We start from the raw sequence: 21,092 nt of genomic DNA, 5'->3' as shown, positions 1-21,092 counted from the left end.
GAGCAAAAATTTGTTGGATCAGTTTTGAAACGATTTTAGATCTGAAAACTCGAAATTCGCTGTCATTTTAAGAACTGCTACTTTTCGGTCAATTGTCTGGAAAAAGTTTCAACATATAAAACATAGAAATTTTTGATACCTTCGATTTGACAGTAAAATAGTAATATTTGGATAAGAAACGAGTGAGTTATGATCGTTTTCGTGGGACTGCTCAAACTGCGTTTTTTTTTTTAAATGTGTTCTTGATTTGTTCTTGAAGTTTTTGAGTTACAGACTTCGTTGGGCACCGCCAGGCTTGTGTTACTGCATTTAGATATGTTATGGGATGTTTTTAGGTGTTATTTGGTGGTTCGTTTGGGTCGGGATTGGCTTGGGATGTAATAGAAATCGTAGGAAGCGAAATGATGTCGAATTACGGGTTATTGTTGTTTTGAAGTTGCTTGTCGATGCTTGGGGACGTTTGGGGCATTTGTACGGGTTTGAATCAATGTAATAGCATTCTAGGATGAGCCTCGAGGTGTTAGTTCATGGTCTCTAGGCTTGGATTGGAAGAATGAATCAATAAGTTAGTGAATTTTCACGAGTTTGCAAGTCCAGAGGCTACCCAGACCCCTTCCCGGACCCCTACACGTAGTCTGTGTCCATTTTTCCTTCAAAATGCGATTTTCCAGCATCTACACGGACCCCGACACGGACCCTTCCTTTTAAAAAAAATTATTTTTTTTTTTTAGGTATTGTTTTGGGGTTTGATGTTATGATTTAGTACAATGTTTAAACGAGGTCAAGTCCCGAGAGATTTAGAATGTTTTGTCATTTTTGGGTGTGAGCATGACTATACGTCTAAGTTATGCAAGATAGGTATTCGAACTCATGTTAGTATGTGCAGCAGTGGCCCCAAGCGAGATCCAACGAATCCCTTAACGCCACGTAAGTATGTTCGACGTGCAAAAGAAAATATTTTATGTTTTTGAGGTATGCTAAATGTCTTGTGACCAAATTATGAACGGATTTTGAAGTCGGTGAACGTGGCCGAGGACCTCTCCACCCCGGTAAAGAATGACCGGGTTTAGATCAGGATTGGAAAGCGGTAAAGCATGACCAGGAACCTATCCACCCGATAAAGCATGACCGAGGATCACATGTATGTGGCAGTGGATTTTTCCTGTCAGCCCAGTACTGTGGTTTAGTGTGATCAGGCACATTTATGTATGGGTCACTTGCTTTGAAACATATCTCTACGCAAAATGATGAAGTTTATGTATCTTCATGAAAAGTTTTATGATGATGGCACGTCTATGTTTATGCTACTACGTTCAAGTTTCAAGTATGTTTATGCTATTACGTTCAAGTTTCAAGTATGTACGCTCTACTTAAAAGATGTATGTGGTTTTATTATGTAGTACTTGTTATATCCAGTTTATACATGTTGAGTCTTTAGACTCACTAGACTTGATCGATACAGGTGATAATGACTTTGAGGAGACGAGGGGTGGGGACCAGTGAGCCGGCTTGGACTGCGCAGGGGGCTAAACCCGAGAACCGCCCATGTTTTAAGATTTTATGCATGACGATTTTTAATACTCTGAATTCATGAAGTGGTTTATGATGTTTAAACAATTATTACTTTTGGAAAACTTGGTTTTGGTTGTTTTTATTGCAAATATTTTAGATGAGCAAGTTATTTTAAAGCAAATTTGAAAGTTTATTTTGTATTTAAGAAAATTTTTATTTTCCGCAAATTTCAAGTAGTTCAAAATACGGTACGTTACAGTTGGTATCAAATCGGTGTTCTTGTAAAGGGTTACGCCTATTGTTAGTTGCGAGAAGCTCACAAAGTCACACCTCAAGTCTATAAGTTTTAAGTTATTACATGTATTGAGCATCCAGTCATGATTTCAGCATGTGCATATTTAAATTCAAAATTTCGTGCATCTTATGACATTGGTAGTATATTCGTGCATGTTGGGTTTACGTGTTGGATAAATTTGGAATAGTATGTCTCCTAGACGTATGGTTAAAAGTGAAGCAAGGGAGGAGGACAGAGAGGCTCGAGATGAAGAGAGGGTCACTCCCCCTCGCCCACCTCCTGATATGTAGGCACAGATGCTTGCAGGTATGACTCAGTTCTTCGCACAGTTTGTAGGGAACCAGGCTGCAGTGGACACAGGAGCGAGGCCCAGACCAGGGCTGTGTATGAGAGGTTCAGGAGGATGGACCCAAAGGAGTTTTCGGGGACCACTGACTCAATGATAGCCGAGGGATGGATTAAATCCATCGAGGTGATTTTTGCATTTACGGAGCTGCAAGATGCAGATAGGGTCAGGTGTGCCACATTCCTTCTGACAGGGGACGCCAGGACTGTGGTGGGAAAGTGCATCAGTGTCACTGAACTTGCAAACACTGACGTGGAATGGGTTTAAGGAGGTATTCTACTCCAAGTACTTCACTGAGGAAGTACGATCCAGACTGACCAGGGAATTCATGACGCTGCGAAAGGAAGACATCAGTGTTGCAGAGTTTGTCAGGAAGTTTGAAAGGGGGTGTCACTTTGTGCCCCTAATAGCTAATGATGCCCAGGGGAAGCTGAGGCATTTTATTGATGGGTTGCGACCGATCTTGCGCCGTGATGTGAGGGTTGCTGGTCCGACTACTAATGTCGTTGCAGTATCTAGAGCCTTGGCGGCAGAGCAGGACCAAATGGAAATTGAGAATGAAAGGCAGGGCAAGGGGCCTGCAGCGACCCCAGTTTAAGAGACCTTTCTAGGATCATCAAGGGAAGAAGCCATTTCAGGGACCGCCGAAAGCCAAGGGTCCTATCCCTCAGCAGAAGGCTCCACTGAAGCTCGGTGATTACCCAGTGTGCCCGAAGTGTCACCGCCAACATCCGAGGCAATGTTTATATAGATCAGGCAAATGTTTCAAATGCGGAACAAGTGATCACATGTTAATGGATTGCCCACAGTGGAGGCAGTCGACCTAGGAAAGAGTGTTCGCTATGCATGCTCAGGAGGCGAACCCAGACACGACATTATTGACTGGTAAACTCATTTAATTAAGCATTGCATTACTTTGCTATGCATGTTTTGAATTTGATTTGGGACTATTAGTGTGTTAGTATTTTGGTGACTTGTGTAGAGATTCTCTATTATGCATGAGGTTAAGATTAGAATCTTGGGATATAAGTTTTGTGTGTTGTGCTAACGTCTCTCAGGGAATATTTTCATAAATGAGAGTAACCACGAAGGCCTTGATAGATTCAGGGGCCACTCACTCCTTTATCTCGTAGACATTCGCTAATCATCTGGACGTCAAGTCTATTGGACTCGACATGAGCTATTCAGTGACAGTCCCATCAAGGGAAGAATTATCAGCTACTAGCATGGTCAGAGACATCGATCTCGAGCTGCAGGGCCACCTAGTGTACGTCGATCTAATTGTGTTGCCAATGCCAGAGTTTGATATTATCTTGGGAATGGACTGGCTGACGAAGAATAGAGTCCTTATTGATTTTCAGAAAAGGTCAGTGTTAGTAAGACCTTTGGGCATGGAACAGTTTCTCTTTGAGACAGATAGATGGAGAAGTTTCCCTCGCATGATATCTTGCATGCAGGCACGGAGACTTATTCACAAGGGGTGTCAGGCTTTCTTGGCTAGTATTATTTCCGCGCCTGATGTGCCCACTCCATCTATACCTGATGTGCCAGTTGTCAGAGATTTTCCTGAAGTTTTTCCAGGTGACGTCACAGGCCCTCCACCAGAGAGAGAGGTGGAGTTCGCTATTGATCTTGTGCCACGCACCGTGCCAATCTCTAAGTCACCGTACCGACTAGCTCCAGTTGAGATGTTAGAGCTCAAGCAACAGATTCAGGAGCTTCTTGACAAAGAATTCATTCGCCCTAGTTTCTCACCATGGGGCGCACCAGTGTTCTTCGTAAAGAAGAAGGATGAAAGCATGAGGTTGTGTATCGATTACCGAGAACTAAACAAGGATAACGATCAAGAATAAATACCCACTACAAAGGATCGAGGACTTGTTCGATCAGTTGAAGGGAGCCACAATGTTCTCTAAGATAGATCTACGATCTGGGTATCATCAGCTGAAGGTTAAAGATGCAGATGTTCATAAGTCAGCCTTTAGAACCAGGTATGGGCATTACGAGTTCTTAGTGATGCCATTCAGGCTGACGAATGCTCCAGCAATTTTTATGGACTTGATGAATCAAGTATTCATGCCCTACCTAGATCAGTTCGTCATAGTGTTCATTGACGACATTCTCATTTACTCAAAGAGCCATGAGGATCACAGTCAGCATTTGGGTACAGTTTTGCAAGGTCTTGCAGAGTCGCAAGTTGTTAGAAAAATTCAGCAAGTGTGAATTTTTGTTGGAGATGGTAGCGTTTTTGGGACATGTAATTTCTAGTAGTAGCATTGAGGTGGATCCAGCTAAGGTAGTAGCAGTTAAGGAATGGTTTGAGCCGAAGAATGCGTCAGAGATCCACAGTTTCCTAGGTTAGCAGGCTACTACAGGAAATTCATTCAGGGATTTTCTTCGATAGCAGTGCCACTCACTTCATTGACTAAGAAGAATGCTAAATTCATTTGGAGTGATGAGTGCCAGAAGAGCTTTGATATTTTGAAGCAAACTTTTATTACAGCGCCAGTTTTAGCCATACCATCAGGGCTAGGTGATTTTGTGTTGTACATCGATGCATCTAAGCTCGGGTTAGGCGCAGTTTTGATGCAGCATGGTCGGGTCATATCTTATGCCTCCAGACAGTTGAAAGTGCATGAGAAGAACTACCCGACTCATGATCTTGAGTTAGCTGCCGTTGTCTTTGCGTTGAAGATATGGAGACACTATCTGTACGGCGACAAATGCCAGATATTTACTGGTTGTACGGCGACAAATGCCAGATATTTACTGTTCGTGGCATCCTATGCCATGGCTCAAACCCAAAAGTGTGTGGTCCAAGGCAAGGGACGGTCCTTGCACAGCTGACGCACCACCAACCCAAGAACTAGCCATACCGAACCCAAACAACCACTAGCACCGATCGGCCCTCATACATTATCAACTAAACCGCCCAAGCTTCAACTCCATCCCTTAATCCTCTTCTTTCTCGACATTATAAACTTCCTACCTACCCAAGACGGCAGCCCCCTTTCACGTAAATCACAAAAACGTGAGTAAGAAACCATAAAGTTCATGATTCATGTCAAACCTTTGCAAAAATGGCACCACATGATATATCAAAGGAGTTCTCATGCATATACATATATATCAGCATACACAACATGAATGATGAGAAAACGAGTGATACAAGGCATGCATTAACGCTTTGTGCAAAAAAACTCGAAGGTACGCGTGTAGGACTAGCACCGGAGAAGCTGGGAAGAAGCTTTCTTCGAAAATCCTTGAAGAACTCGAGACTTGCTGCTGGTTTTATTTTTGAAATAGGTGCACAACATGAATGATGAGAAAACGATGAATGATGAGAAAACGAGTGATACATTCTAGCGCCTAGGTGCCACCAGGGCCAAGCCTGTAGCGCCTAGGTGCTATAGACAAGCGCCTAGGCGCTAGATTTGCCGAATTTTCAGTGCCTAGGCGCTACTTGGTCAGCGCCGCGGGGCGCCGTCTTGAAAATTTTACATATGGAAGCCTTAGATTGCAATTTTGTTATATTTTATTTTATAATACATTGTAAAGATGAATTAGAATAATTATTCTTGAGTTTTAATACATTTTGTGAGTTTTTCCCTCAATTTCAAAGCTTTGCTTTGTATACACCTTTGTGTGTTCCTCAAATTAAACTTATCAAAGTTTATTACTTTGTGGTGTTTGTAGATTGTTCTTCACTCGGATTGTCAAAGACGAGTTCTTTGAAGGTTCGCTTGAATTTCGATTGTATGTCTCGTTAGTATTTGTTGATAAATTCTTCATGATTTAGAGGTGATTATTACAACCTTACTTATTCAAAAAGATTGGGACAACACAACCGTTTCTTTGTCTCATTGAACCGAGGGCGTGACTCCGTTTTCGAGTGCGTTTGCTTTTCGTGGTCGAAGAATCGCATCATTTGGTATCAAAGCTTTAGGTTCCCTTTGATCAAGTAAGTTTATCTTTTTTTATTATCAGATCTTTGTTTATCCTTAGTTTGTTATCAGATTTCTTTTATCCTTTCGTTCTTTGTCGTTCTTGAGTTGATGATTCTCGAAATTTCGTGAGTCATTCTGTTTTTTTTTCGAGTTGCACAAATTCCAGCCTTGTGCAAATCCCAAAAAAAATTAAAAAAATAAAAAAATTTCGAAAATTTGGCATATATTGGTTTTGCTATTTTGTTCTATTCTCTTCTGGAAGCCATATTCAAGTGTCTCTAACAATCAAAAAAATTTGTGATATTATTTAGCATTGAATCTTGTTCTTATCTCTTTTTTGAGTCATATTCAAGTGACTCTCACAATAAAAAAAAAAACAAAAATTCAAATTTTTTGTTTTACTCGGTCCGTGTAAGTCAGTTTGTAAATTTGGTGAAGTTTGAACTTGTGATTTTGATGCACACAAGCTGCAAAGCCTGAAAGCATACCCTACGATAGAATTCTGAAAATCGAGTGAAATACTTGAGGGTGAGCATTTATTTCTTGGAGTGACGTGCGAAGTTTTGTAGTGAAGACAAAAAAAAAGAATGAGAAAAAAAAAGAGTCGAGTGAATTTTCATTGGAGTGACCATTGAGGATTCATGGTGAGGAAACTTGATCTTTTATTTTTTTATACTAACCTTTTCTTGCAGGTATAATGTTTGATGGTAACCAATTCCAAACAATTTTAAGAGGGTTGGATAAAATGTGGGAGAAGGATTTTAAGCCTCTACGTGAAAATTATAGGAGGTACGAAGAAGAGGAGACTTATGATAGGCATGTTGATGAGAATAGACGAGGCAGTGGAGTTGAAGGAAGTAGAGCATTGCATTTGGATCGTGATGATAGACGATGTGAGGAGAATAGAAGAGTGGGAAGAAGATGTGAATGTGATGTGCAAAAGGGAGTCTTTGACATCCACTTGGCAGACGAGCTTGGGAGAGAAAATCATTGCTAGGCCAATGAAGAAGCCGAGACGTGAAGCTAGCAAATATGAATTTCAAGGTACATTTAAAAACTCAAATTCAAGTACTTGTGATATTATATGTTGTTGGTGTTTAGAAGTTGGGCATGATATCAGCCAATGTCCACGTGATGAGGTGACCATAGTAGAATCGTCTGTTGAGCTTGAACCTCAAACTGTGGGTAAGGTTGTAGTTGAGCCTGATCCTGAATCTGAGGTTGTGGTTGAGAAAGTTGTTCATGATAGTAATCCACTAAGTGAAGATTCGAATGTCGTTGAAGGATGCGCTGTGAAGAGTGAATCATTAGGTGAAGAAGAAGTTCTTAATTTGTCTACTATGGAGGAGGAGAATAGGCAAGGAGAAATTATTGTGCAAAAATTTGTTGGAGAACAAAATATTTCATTTGTTCAGTTGAATCCAAATGTTGTTCTTGAGGATCAATTGAAATTACCTGAAGTGATTGAAAAAGAATTTAAAATGACCGAATGAAATAGAGAACAAAAGAGTGAGATGACTATGAAAAGAAAAATATGAAAAAAAAGTGTGATGAAAGAAAAAGAGAGAGAAAAAGAGGTCAAAGAAAAAGAAAAGAAAAATGAATTGAAAGCCCAAAAGAGTGAGCTAGGTTGAGAGTTATTTACTTTTATATAAACCCTTAAAGTATCTTTGTACAAAGAGATTTATTATCCTTGTGATGAAATTGTCAGATCAATCCCGAGCATTGTTATTTCACTCTTTCAAGATTATGGAGATGTCATGATGAGGAGGCAAACAACGTCTAATGGTGGAGGAAGGCCATATGGTGATCAACATAACATTGGAAGTAATCATGGTGAGGTAAAGTTAGTTGCCAACGCAACAACCATGAGGTATGACATTCGTCCTTATCTTAATTCTTGGATGTGTCATTTTCAAGAGCTTAGAGAGCATGTTGCGAATTTGGGGGTTAAGGGGCCGGATATAAATTTATCCTTATTCATTGAATCTTATGGGGTTGAGACTATGGATGAATTGGATGTACCACCTATTATGAATCTTGAATTCTCATGAGTTACTAAGTTGGTGAGATTTGTTTGCTACAATGATTTATATGCATTAGACTTAGATTCTTGTAATTTGATAAGAGATTGCATGGATAGTACACGTGACATGTTCTTTTTGCATGAGTTATATTTGTTTTGTGATATTGTTGAAAGGTGCATGGTTGGACATGATAATTACTTTGTGTGTGATGAGTATATGTTTAAAGAAAATAAACTTGACATTTTATAATCATTGCATGAGTTACGTGGTGGTGAGAGGCGTATTGTTGTTACGCCCCGAAAATTCTAAAGTCCATGCGAACCACGTGCATACGAGTTATTAAATTCCTTGTGTATTCCAATTAATTGTTTTAAATTGTATTAATTAATTATGTTGTGCATATTTACATGTTTAAAATATATTTTTCTACATGGTTCCATTAAAATGTATTTTTAAAGGTTATTCGAATTGCGATCGGGGAACGGAGACCGAGGGATGAAAAATAGAAAATGATTTTATCAAATAATTGTTTCTAATTATTTAAAATATGGGTGATTCTTTTTCTTAATTTTGAAAATAAGGAGTTTTGAGGTGATTTTATACGTTGAGACGTAATTTATCGGTGTTGGTTTTCAACAAAAAAAAATGAACTTTTTGACAACCCGACTATTAAATTCACAAACTTATTTTAACAAAACTATTTTTATATTTTAATTAAATTCTAATTAAGCATTAATGGGCCTAATTTGTGTGCTTAATGGGCCTAAGCTTAATTAAGGAAATAATTTTTTAATATAATATGTTAATCCCATCCCAAACCCTACACAAAACTCACGCCACACACCCTCACAAACCCTCCAAACACACGACACACACGTACAAATTGTGAAGAAAAATCGAAATTTCAAGGGAGATTTCTAGCCAAGGGTATCGTCCCCGTTCTTGGCAATCGTCAACGTAAATTCTTGCGTAAAATACACAAAAGCACGCCATATTCTTTCCTTCAAACATCTATCATACCATAGTATTTTATTTAATTGAATTATTGAATGAAAAACAAGTGCATCATGAAATAATTTCGTTTTTATAGTACATGTGAATTTTGGAGGCATTCAATTGTTGCAAAATTATGTTAAACATGTGTTAAGGGGCTGCCATGATTAGGTAAGGTTTATGGGTTGTTATATGAATGATTATTGGTTAAAATATGATACAATTTGTTAAGAAAATAAGGCTGGAAAACGAGGGAAACAGTAGAGGGAAGACCGAGAGTGGTTTTGGGTTGCACTTGGTTCTATGGCTTGGCTATGGTGCATGGGGCTAAGAGGCTTGACCAATTTTGGGGGTTGGGTCCTAAGGGTCGTGGTCTAGGGATGGGTTGGGTCCTAGGGCGGCTAGGTGCGTGGGAGTGACTAGGGAAGAGTCCTAGTGAACTAGGACTCTCGCCCAAGGCTTGATCGCGGCTGCTGTGGTTCGGGAGAGAGGGCAGCGCGGCTAGGGTCGAGACAGGAGGGTCCTATAGGGTCCTAGGGTTATGGGTAGGGGTCGGGCTAGGGGCTGGAGTGGTGGGCTCGCTACTGGCTCGAGGAAAATATGGAACCGCGAGGAGAGCACAAGCATGCGCGTAGGTTGTTTTCTGATCCAGGTGGTTTGCTGCTTGGGAACAGGGCTTGGGCTGGTATGGGTAGGGTCTGGCCGTGGTCCGGGGAAGGTTAGGGTCAGTTTGGTTCGGGGGTGGCTCAAGCAAGGAGTCCTAGCCGAAGTAGGAGAGTCATGGGTGCTAGGGAGATCACTCGCGTAGGCTGCTGTCTTCTGCTTCAGGTGGTTCTCTACATAAGTTAAGGGCTTAGGATGGTCTGGGCTCAGGTCTGGGACTGTTCTAGGGTCAGTAAGGGTCAAGGGTGGTCAAGTGGTTAGGGGCTTGATGAGTCATAAGGCAACTAAGAAACCTTACATAGCTAGGACATCTCACGCCCACATAGACATGTGTTTGGTCTTATCTCCAGCAGGGTTTGAGTGAGTTAGGGGCTAGGTCCAGGGGCCAGGCCTGGTCAGGAGGGTTCCTAGGTGGGTTAGCTTGGGTTTAGCTCGAGGTGGCTTGGGCGTGGCTCGAGTATTTTGGGAGATGGCTCGGTGCGTTCGTCTAGGTGTCAAAAACAAAAATAAGAAGACTAAAATTGAATCCATGGGTACACGGGTGTGGCTCATGACTTGGAATGGTAGAATAAATAATAAAAATGTTATGTTTAAAATTTGGGAATCAAAATATCAGGTTTTTAATTTATCCGGTATTTTATCGCCGCACAAAACGTTAATTAAAGAATTAATCGAAACGCCTATTTTTAAGCTTTATAAAATTATGAAAAATTATATTTAAGCTCAAATAATTATTAAAAGTCTTAGTTTTAATTTGGGAATTTTATATTAAGGTATGGTTTAATTCGGGATTAAAACGCATTAATACGTCACATTTAAAGAATAAATTAAAAGTCCTCGATTAAAGCTACATAAAAATATTAAAAAATTCATGCAAGGTTAAATAATTATTTGGGACATGTTAGAGTCAATGAAATTAAGAAAATGTCAAAAACGGGAAATTTTAAGTCCAGGGGTAAAACGGTCATTTTACACCTAGAAATTAGTAAACGTCATTGCAGTGTCCTGAATGCTGTTTTATATGCTAATATGATTATTTGGAATGTTAATGAATTTTTATATGTTAAAATTTTATTTTAAATGTTCATGGATATGTATATGTTAAAATGTTATTTTTAAAACGTTTATGGATTTTATGGTTTATTTATGGACATTTAAAAGACATGTTGCATGCTTAGGTTAAAAGAAAAACGTTACATGCATGTTTAAATTTTATAAAGTGATAATAATATGAAACGTTGAAGGAAGTGAAGTAATTGTGACTAATAAGATGATATGTTGGAAATTTCGTGAGGGTTATAGTCCGAGTGGGAGCCCGACGATCGTGTTTCCTTGGATACGGATATGTAGAGTATACGATGTTATGTTTATACATCACGAAAATTTAAAATTTTCATGTTTGAAGTTTATGCATCTTCATGAAAATAGTATTTTAAGTACAATTATTTTCACAGTTGTATGTGATTATTATATGTATTATTTGGTATCAAAATATGATGTGTTGAGTCTTTAGACTCACTAGGTGTGATTGATGCATGTGATATTGATAATTATGATATTAAAGGTCTTGATGGGTGACTTTACCGGACTGTCGGTGCACATAACCCGAGGACCAGCGCTTCTACTTTTCGCATTTAACTTTATGAATTACGTTATAGATTTTACGACTATTTATTTATGCTTTTTAAGAGATTTTTGAGAGGTTTAGTATGAGCTATACTTTTCAAATTTATTGTTTTTTAGGTTTGGTAAAACGTTTGATGATTTTATGTTTTGAGTATTTCTTTGGATTTTCAAATATTAGTTGGTTGATTTATTTAAAAATGGTGCAAAATATTTTATGAAAATATTTTTACGTATGGTAAGGGTTCGGCCGATTTAGTGAGATTTGAAAAAAAAATCTAGTACTTTTAAGCAAAACGAATAGCAGAAATTTCAGTTGGTATCAGAGCAAAGGTCCTGTAAAGGGTTATGCCACCATCAGCGTCGGAAAGATCAGTCTTCAAGCCTCAACTTGTAAGTTTACATGCTTTATATGATTTAAATGTTGATACCTGCATGACTACATGAATTATATGTTTACGTCACATGTTTAATAGCTTTATGATAATATATGATTTATATGCTTTGGAATTTTTATACATGATACGATACGAAATAAGAAATTATATGATTTCAATGCATGTTGTTTTTGTGGTGGAATGAGACTATGTTGATTTTTGGGTTTTAGTATTGACATTCTACTATTTGGGCCATAAGTTAATCATTCATATTATGAATGTTTTAGCCTTTTAGGACACTGTAGATTTCTTAAGAAAATATTTATGATTCGTGGTTACTAGTTGAATTAATTTTTGGAAATTATTCATAAGTAATAATGATTCGAAGACTGCAATTATCTTTGGAAGTAAGAAAATGTATAAATTGAGATTTTAAGTTTGATGAAAGGTAAGATTGGTTATGAGAATTGATTTTTGGGCGAATAATTTTAAATTTTTTTGAAATTATGTTATGGGAAACCTGTAAAAGGAAATTAAGAACGCCAAAAAAAACTTATGGGTTAATCATAGAATTTTTGAAAGTAAGGATCAAATGGGATGATTTTTGAGGAAATTAAGAAATAATTTTGCAATTATTGAGGAATTTGGGAACTAGTTTAACAATAAGTGAGAATTGAATGTGTTAAATGATAAGAATTTTCGATGATTTAGACTTTTAAGAATGTTTAGAACCTTGGGATATCTAGGTTATAACGTTATAAGAGATGTTAATAAAGGGTTTTTAAAGATGAAACAATATTAGGGTTGAAAAAACTAAGCGTTAACGGATGCGTTTGGGATTTTAATGTTGAATTATGATAAGTTGATGAAAATTTTGGGTGTAATATAAGAAAAAGTAATATACGATAAGTGTGGTCATCCATCTTTTAATATTGGGAATTTTAAGAAAAGTTGAAATTCGAGGTTATAATAACCTAGCACTAAGTTATTATGGGTCTTTTTAAGTTGCGATTTTCAAATAAAGATTTAGAAGCAAAAATTTAATTGGGATCAAGTAGACGTAAGGGCATTCTAGAGCTTAAGTTTTATCATAGTAGCGCAGCGGAAGCGTGGATTTTTGGGATATTAGAACTAAGTCTAAAATTTTGATTATCGAGGATAAACGAATTTCGAAGACGAAATTCAATTTAAGAGGGGAAGATTGCAACGCCCCGAAAATTCTAAGGTCCACGCGAACCACATGCATAAGAGTTATTAAGTTCCTTGTGTATTCCAATTAATTGTTTTATATTGCATTAATTAATTATGTTGTGTATATTTACATGTTTAAAATATATTTTTCTACATGGTTGCATTAAAATGTATTTTTAAAGGTTATTCGAGTTGCGATCGAGCAACGGAGACCGAGTGCTGAAAAATATAAAATGATTTTATTAAATAATTGTTTCTAATTATTAAAATATGGGTGATGCTTTTTCTTATTTTTGAAAATAAGTAGTTTTGAGGTTATTTTATACGCCGGGACGTAATTTATCGATGTTGGTTTTCAACCAAAAAAATATGAACTTTTTGGCAACTCGGCTAATAAATTCACAAACTTATTTTAACAAAACTATTTTTATATTTTAATTAAATTCTAATTAAGCATTAATGGGTCTAATTTGTGTGCTTAATGGGCCTAAACTTAATTAAGAAAATAATTAACTATATAATATGTTAATCCAACCCCAAACCCTACACAAAACTCACGCCGCACACCCTGACAAACCCTCCAAACACACGACACACACATACAAAATTTGGAGAAGAAAAATCGAAATTTCAAGGGAGATTTCTAGCTAAGGGTGTCGTCCCCGTTCTTCGCAATCGTCAACGTAAATTCGTGCGTAAAATACGCAAAGGCACGCCATATTCTTTCCTTCAAACATCTATCACACCATAGTATTTTATTTAATTGAATTTTTGCATGAAAAACAAGTGCATCATGAAACAATTTCGTTTTTTTAGTAGATGGGAATTTTGGAGGCATGAAATTGTTGCAAAATTATGTTAAACATGTATTAAGGGGCTTCCATGATTAGGTAAGGTTTATGGGTTGTTATATGAATGACTAATGGTTAAAATATGATACAATTTGTTAAGAAAATAAGGCTGGAAAACGAGGGAAACAGTAGAGGGAAGACCGAGAGTGGTTTTGGGTTGCACTTGGTTCTATGGCTTGGCTAGGGTGGCTAAGGTGCTCGACCAGGTCTAGAAGTTGGGTCCTAAGGGTCGTGGTCTAGGGCTGGGTTGGGTCCTAGGGAGGCTAGGTGCGTAAGAGTGACTAGGGAAGAGTCCTAGTGAACTAGGACTCTCCCCCAAGGCTTGATCGCGGCTGCTGTGGTTCGGGATTGAGGGTAGCGCAGGCTAGGGTCGAGACAGGAGGACCCTATAGGGTCCTAGGCTGATGGCTAGGGGTCGGGCCAGGGGCTGGAGTGGTGGGCTCGCTACTGGCTAGAGGACAACATGGAACCGCGAGGAGAGCACAAGCATGCTCGTAAGTTGTTTTCTGCTCCAGGTGGTTCGTTGCTTGGGTCCAGAGCTTGGGCTGGTCTGGATAGGGTTTGGCCGTGGTCCAGGGAAGATTAGGGTCAGTATGGTTTGGTGGTGACTCGAGCGAGGAGTCCTAGCCGAAGTAGGAGAGTCATGGGCGTTAGGGAGATCACTCGCGTAGGCTGCTGTTTTCTGCTTCAGGTGGTTCGCTACATGGGTTAAGGGCTTAGGCTGGTCTGGCTCAGGTCTGGGACTGGTCTCAGTAAGGGTCAAGGGTGGTCAAGTGGTTAGGGGCTTGATGAGTCCTAAGGCAACTAGGAAACCTTACATAGCTAGGACATATCACGCCCACACACACATGCGTTTGGTCTACTGTCCAGCAGTGTTGAGTTGAGTTAGTGGCTAGGTCCAGGGGCCAGGTCTGGTCAGGAGGGTTCCCTAGGTGGGCTAGCTCGGGTTTGACTCGAGATGGCTCAGGCGTGGATCGAGTATTTTGGGAGATGGCTCGATGCGTTCGTCTAGGTGTCAAAAACGAAAATAATAAGACTAAAATTGAATCCATGGGTCCACGGTTGTTGTATTTGTAGAATAAATAATAAAAATTTTATGTTTAAAATTTGGAATCAAAATATCGAGTTTTGGATTTATCCGAGATTTTATCGCCGTACGAAACGTTAATTAAAGAATTAATTGAAACGCATAGTTTTAAGCTTTATAAAATTATGAAAAATTATATTTAAGCTCAAATAATTATTAAAATTATAATTTTTTTAATTTGGGAATTTTATATTAAGGTTTGGTCTAATTCGGGATTAAATCGCATTAATACGTTACATTTAAAGAATAAATTAAAAGTCATCGATTTAGGCTAAATAAAAATTTGAGAAAATTCATGTAATCTTAAATAATTATTTGGGACATGTTTGAGCCAATGCAATTAAGAAAATGTCAAAAACGGGAAATTTTAAGTCCAGGGGTAAAACAGGTCATTTTACACCTAGAAATTAGTAAACGTCATTGCAGTGTCCTGAATGCTGTTTTATATGCTAATATTATTATTTGGAATTTTTAAGAATTTTTATATGTTAAAATTTTATTTTAAATGTTCATGGATATGTATATGTTAAAGTGTTATTTTGAAAACGTTTATGGATTTTATGGTTTAATTATGAACATTTAAAAGACATGTTGCATGCTTGGGTTAAAAGGAAAACGCTACATGCATGTTTAAATTTTATAAAGTGATGATAATATGAAACGTTGATGGAATTGAAGTAATTGTGACTAATACGATGATATGTTGGAAATTTCGTGAGGGTTATGGTCCCAGTTGGAGCCCGACGATCGTGTTTCCTTGGATACGGATATGTAGATGTATACGATAATATGTTAATATGATAGAACAAAGGTCCAGTTGACCGGTGAGAGTGTTGCTGGTGTCCCCACCGCCCAGTAATGTGGTTACATGTAGATGGATCCATCGCCCAACATGTAGATGTAGACGTAAATGAACACGAAAATCACAATTAACGATCTGAATTCAATGAAAGGAAAGAGAAATACGTATATGTTGATGATAATATGAATATAAATATGAATATGTTGAGGATGATATGAATACGTTTATGAAAATGTTTATGAAAAGGATCATGAAACTGCTTTTAAAGTTTATACATCATGAAAATGTTTACGAAAATGTTCATGTTTGAAGTTTATGTATCTTCATGAATACGATATTTTAAGTACAAGTATTTTCACTGTTGTCTGTTATTTTTATATTATTATTTGGTATCAAAATATGATGTGTTGAGTCTTTAGACTCACTAGGTGTGATTGATGTAGATGATATTGATAATTATGATATTGGAAGTCTTGATGGGTGACTTTGCTGGACTGTCGTCGGTGCACATAACCCGAGGATTAGCGCTTCTACTTTCCGCATTTAAGTTTATGAATTACGTTAAAGAGTTTACGACTATTTATTTATGCTTTTTAAGAGATTTTTGAGAGGTTTAGTATGAGCTATACTTTTCAAATTTATTGCTTTTTAGGTTTGGTAAAACGTTTGACGATTTAATGTTTTGAGATATTTCTTTGGATTTTCAAATATTAGTTGGTTGATTTATTTAAAAATGGTGCAAAATATTTTATGAAAATATTTTTACGTATGGTAAGGGTTCGGCCGATTTACTGAGGTTTGAAAAAAAAATCTAGTACTTTTAAGCAAAACAAATAGCAGACGTTTCAATTGTAGTGGCTTGATAATTGACATATTGCATGACTATATGTGTTGGTTGCATATGAAGCGGTATGTTGAGTGGAGTTGTGAATCATGCATAGCATCTAGGAAAATAGCTGCTAAGCAAAATTCTTATACATTGCATGGTAACATTTTTATTCCTAGTGAATTATGGTTGTACAGGTGTGTGAAAATATTTGTGTTGTTAACTAGTTCTAGGAAGGGAGGAAATCTGATTTTTGTGATACTTAATGATATCTTATTGTTATTATTTAGTGTCATGTGTCATTTTTCGTTTGGAGTAATAGATGAATACATAGAAAGGGCAAATGTGAAGTGTGATTTCAAGTACTTGATGGAGCGAGCAAATAATAGCACCTACAAACTTGAGTTTAAAGGTAAGCATGTTGATAATTTAATTCTTTTTGTTACTAACATGCTTCGTTTTTGCATAGGTAGCCAAGATTTGAGGACAAATCTTTTTGAAGAACGGGAGTATGATATGAATATGGCCGGGCATGACGTGCTAATGATTGGAAAAAGATTCAAGGAAGCATTGCATGGACTCATGAGAAATTGAGAAGAGCTTGAAAGCGAGGTTCCAAGCCTTGAAAAAGTCTTGATGCATAGGAGTGATCTTCAAGGCCAAATGAATGCTATTAAGTGTGGCGCAAGGTGGATGGACTAGCGCCACAACGCTAAGGAAGAATCGCTGCAGCGCTAAGAAGAAGTTGCCTAGCGCCTAAGCGCCACCAGGGCAGAGCCTGTAGCACCTAGGCGCGCCGTCGTTCAGATTTTACGTATGGAAACCCTAGATTGCGATTTTTTTGTATTTTATTATATAATCCTTTGTAAACATGAATTAGAATAAGTATTCTTGAGTGTTAATATATTTTGTGAGTTTTTCTCTCAATTTCAAAGCTTGGCTTTGTATACACCTTTGTGTGTTCCTCAAATCAAACTTATCAAAGTTTATTGCTTTGTGGTTTTTGTCAATTATTCTTCACTCGCATTGTCAAAGACGAGTTCTTTGAAAGTTCTCTTGAATTTCGATTGTTTAGCTCATTAGTATTTGTTGCTAAATTCTTCGTGATTTAAAGGTGAATATTACAACCTTACTTGTTCAAAAAGATCGGAACAACACAATCGTTTCTTTGTTTCATCGAATCGAGGGCGTAACTCCGTTTTCGAGTGCATTTGCTTTTCGTGATCGAAGAATCGCATCAATGGTTCGAAGAGTCAGTTCGGGAGCCTTATACTTACAGGGTAGCCAAGGCCGATATCTCGAAAGATCTTGTAACTCTTATCTAAAACTCAGAAAAGTAGGAGGTCCCGACTACTTATCTAAAACCCGGAGAGGCATGAGGCCCCAACATCTTATATAAGCTCGAGAGCCATACGATCTGGCATATTATATAAGCCGAGGAGACATGATGTCCTGCATCTTATTTATACCTGGGAAACATGAGGACTCGACATCTTACCTAAGTCCGAGAGTCACGAGGCCCCGGTATCTTATTTAATTTCAGATGTGCTAGGCCCCATATCCTTATATGATTAAAAGTTTCTAAATGTTAAGAACAAGCTGGGACAACCTGGCACTCTCCCATACTCAGAATGTTTTTAAAAAATTTTTAAGATTATTTGGATACTCTGTTGTTAATGGGGTTGGATAGAGACCGGGTGCCTGAGTTATATAAACTCGACCTAGAAGGTTTGATTACTTTTCAACACTTAAAATTTTTTATAAGGATTACTTGGATGCTCATTCATTAAGGGGGTTGGATAGAGGTCGGGTGTCCAGGTCATAGCCAGCCCATCCTAGAGAGCCTGGAAAATTTCCTTATGTGATGTGTCTTGATTAGCTCCATCAACTTAAATAAAAACAAAAAAGGGGTACTGTCTGTGGAAAAACAATTTTTTTATTGATAATGGATATGAGTACAAAGAAGGGCTCGAGGCCCAAAATTACAAAACCTACTCTACTTTCTCAATCTCCCCGGGCTCGGAATCCATGGAGTCCTTCTCTCCTGTATCCTCAGAAACCTTGTCCGGGAGGGAGTAAATGGCCTTGTCAAAATCGAGATATTCTCCGCGTCCAACGATATGACATCGGCCTCCTCAAATTGCACCCTGTATTTATGGAATCATGTCTGGAAGGAGTATGTTTTCTTGTCCACATCCTATTTTAAATCCTTGACAGGAGGAAAGAAGTCTGTCATTCCTCCTCAGACCTTATTCGGATCTCCAGGGCAGTCTCTGCAGCATCCACCCGAGCTTTGGATGTGCTGACTTCGACTACAGCTTCTATGGTCATCCAGATGCCCCATATAAGCAAAGAAAGTGTTGGAAAAGTTCTTTAATTTGTAAGAATTCACAAGGGGCAAAGAAATGAGACTTACCGAAAATACCCGGGTGGTGCCCTCATAGAAATCCATAAGAATTCAGGGGGTTACAACTTATAAGTGCGTGCTCTTTGCAAACGGGGAAAAATAAAAGATAAATGGTTGTGTTTGCACTATTTTGCCTTTTAAAAAAAATAAAATATTTTGCTTATTTTGTTTTTTTTCAATAATAAAACTTTCCTACTTCGAGTTTTTTCAAAAAAAAAAAATTGTAATGTTGTTGATAGTTTTTCTTCTTAAAAAAACCATGGAAGGATAATAAGAAAGATGGTAAGTATAATTCAAATTATTCACATATAGCACTATATATATATATATATATATATATATATATATATATATAGGTAACAGAAACTGAATCAAATTAATAATTGAACTAGTTTTTAGCAACCAGGATTAGGATCGATTTAAAATCAACTAAATAGAAAAATTGATTAAAATCAATTAAATTTGAAAAATTGGTGTACTTTAAGCTTAGATAAATAAAATATAAATGAAACCAACCAAACTATTTTATAATATAAAAATATATAATAGATTTCATTAAAATTTATTTACTATTAATTTTTCAACCCTAAACACTTAATTTTTTATAATTGATTCTATTTATTTGTTAAATTCATTTATTTAACTTTAAAGTAATTTAAGAGATGTTTATTAATACATGTATGTGATCGAGCGCTTGTCATTTTACTAAAAATTTTAGCTGGGGGTAGCTCTGTAACACATATATATTAAACCATACCATAGCTCAAGCGTCATATTTCGATTGTTCTATCTAACAGGGACAATTATTGTAAGGTCAAGAAAATTCGAGCTATGTAACCTAACTGTATGAAATCTAGGGTTTTACTAAAATATGTGATTAACTATTTTAAAGCTTTAAATGCATGATTATTGCATGGATATTTGTTTTATTTTATAGTTTATTAAGGCTTAATGTATTAGAGCTTTTAGCAGTATTTCACGCTTAAACGAGAAACGGAGATGGGGATAATTGAGGAAAAATATTTTTATTAAATAATTATTTTTAATTATTTAATATATAGTGTAATTAAGTGAGATTTTTCAAAATGGGCGTTGTTTGGATATTTTTACTCACATGTTCATATTTTAAACCGGTACACAAAAATTAGTGAGTCGGGGGACTTTTTGAAGGTTCGGACAATATTTTCAAAAACCTGCCTAAAAGAAATATTTTTCGAGAGTGTTTATGGGCTTAGTGAGCTTATTCTAAAATATTTTGGGCCTAAACTCCTACTCCTTCTAACTATTTTAATTAAGAACCCATTAGCACTTAATATTTTAATTAAACCTACCCCAAAAACCCTATTCCCACCCTCACCTCTCTCGGCCGCCCCTCCCCATTTTTCCAGCAACCTCCAAGAGTTCCAACAGCAAGAGTGATCGGATTCTTCAAGATTTTTTTTAAGAAACGTTGTCCCGTCCCTCCGTTGTCCATCTCTCGCCTCGCTTTCAAAAATTTTATGTTGGGTTGACACTACGATTGCTTTGATTTCTAAGGTCCAGAAACTTCTATTTTTGAATTTTGTCGCTAAACCTTGTAAGGATGAAAACATATAGGGAATTTTTTGAAGTTATAAGAAATAACTTACAGGGTCAAATTTTTTTTTTTTGGAGATTATGAAATTTTGAATCTAGGTTCTAATTGGTGATTAAGAGTATAATTTTTGTCATGAGACATTTATTGCATATGTTGGGATTTTAAGAACGCTAAACACTTAAAATTGATATATAGGACCTTGAATTATCTTGACTACAATAAATTAAGGAATAACATTTCCAGGTTAAAGAAATTATTATGATTTTTGGGATAACAAATAAATAACTACCTTACATAAAACAAGTCACAGAACATAGATAGGTATCGAGGAAAGAATAACATAATAAGTTTTGCATTTATACGATAGTAAGAGAAAATTATATTGGAATATAGATACAAGTTTTCTTCCCTAGGGTATTAAGATCTTTGTAAATGTAAGGTCATTTAAAATAAACTTGAGCTCCGAGCTTACATATAAGTGTTTGATTATATAGCAAGATTTAGAATGAAATCATAATGTGAAATGATGACTCGATAGATTTGAATCATTTAAGTACTTTGAATGCTTG

At 37.0% G+C, this 21,092-nt stretch overlaps 1 long non-coding RNA gene across 1 annotated transcript; it reads right to left on the bottom strand.

The window, feature by feature from the left end:
- Positions 1 to 18,460: 18,460 nt before the first annotated feature.
- On the bottom strand, positions 18,461 to 19,024 carry LOC142555035 (uncharacterized). The gene is made up of 2 exons (XR_012822311.1): positions 18,957 to 19,024; positions 18,461 to 18,861 (listed from the first exon to the last, which is right to left on the bottom strand). It is a non-coding gene; the product is annotated as an uncharacterized LOC142555035 (long non-coding RNA).
- Positions 19,025 to 21,092: the final 2,068 nt, after the last annotated feature.

Source organism: Primulina tabacum, chromosome 9, assembly GCF_025594145.1.
Source record: "Primulina tabacum isolate GXHZ01 chromosome 9, ASM2559414v2, whole genome shotgun sequence".
NCBI classification, from domain to species: Eukaryota; Viridiplantae; Streptophyta; class Magnoliopsida; order Lamiales; family Gesneriaceae; genus Primulina; species Primulina tabacum.
This window is presented reverse-complemented; position numbering and strand designations above follow the sequence as displayed.